We start from the raw sequence: 1,206 nt of genomic DNA on the forward strand, positions 1-1,206 counted from the left end.
GTTCCTCGGTGCCTAGGGAAATACCTGGGACTTGTGATGTGCTCAACAGTGATCTGCTGCATGAACCATGGTTCCCCTCAGGTCACACTCCTGATTTAAACAGTCGCTACACGGGGTACTCAGTGCTCTCCCCTCAGCAGCATCCTCAACACCAGGAACAGAGCTGCAGATACGTTTATTATTGGATGGGGACATATCTGGCAGAACGACTACAGTCTCAGTGCATTTTTTTTTTCTGTTGTTCTGGATGCCACCAGGGTACGAAAGCAGATCAGAGTAATCTGAACATCTTATTTCTACAGAATAGAATTAAATAACATTCCATTGGTAGAAAAAGAAGAATAAAATGGTGTGACGTTTCTATTTAAATATACTTTTACATGTAGGGTCGGTGTTCCTATTACAGAGGAGCACTGTGGCTCACAAAGGTTTTGTTTTTAAAATGTACATAGCTTGGCGAGTTCGACCGCAAACTTAAGAGATGCCACTGAAGGGGAAAATTGGTTCTGGAAAAGGAGGGAAAGGAGGGGCAGCCTCTGGGAACAACGGTGTCAGTGGTGACAACTCAGTAAATGTCAGACACATCCTATGTGGAAAATCATGGGAAAATCATGGTAGTCATGGAAAAGTTAAAGCCTGGGATGAAAGTCAGTGAAGTGGCCCCCCACACAATACAGTGAAGATAAAGGCAGACAAGGAGTGTGTGTGTGTGTGTGAGAGAGAGAGAGAGAGAGAGAGAGAGAGAGAGAGAGAGAGAGAGAGAGACTTGGGTTGGATGACCAGAGGATCCATGGTGGGACCACTTCAAGCAACAGCATTTGCCTTGCCTGTAAGTGGAATGGATAGACCCGTGTTTAAGACCCAACAGTTAAGACAAAATTTGGATATCATATTATTACAGCTAAAGGGAGAAAATTAAATCACATGAAAGACTGAAGAATGTATTTACCTTTAGGAGGATGCATGGCAGAGGTCAGAGGACACCAGGGAGAAATAGTTCTCTCTGTCCTCGACTTCCATCGTATGGGTCCCAGGGATCAAACTAATGTCTTTGGGCTTGGCGGCATGTGCCTTTACTCATTGGGTTCTGGAGGGTTAATGTATCTATGTTCCTTTAAAACATATATTTCCCTAAAGAGACACTAACCAATCTAGTGGATAAAGAGAGAAAACTTCTCAGACAACAACCAGGCTGGTAGTGGCAGC

General features: G+C 44.0%; 1 pseudogene; it reads left to right on the plus strand.

The window, feature by feature from the left end:
- The first annotated feature begins 460 nt into the window (after positions 1–460).
- Positions 461–936, plus strand: LOC116910931 (annotated as a pseudogene).
- Positions 937–1,206: the final 270 nt, after the last annotated feature.

Source organism: Rattus rattus, chromosome 10, assembly GCF_011064425.1.
Source record: "Rattus rattus isolate New Zealand chromosome 10, Rrattus_CSIRO_v1, whole genome shotgun sequence".
NCBI classification, from domain to species: domain Eukaryota; kingdom Metazoa; phylum Chordata; class Mammalia; order Rodentia; family Muridae; genus Rattus; species Rattus rattus.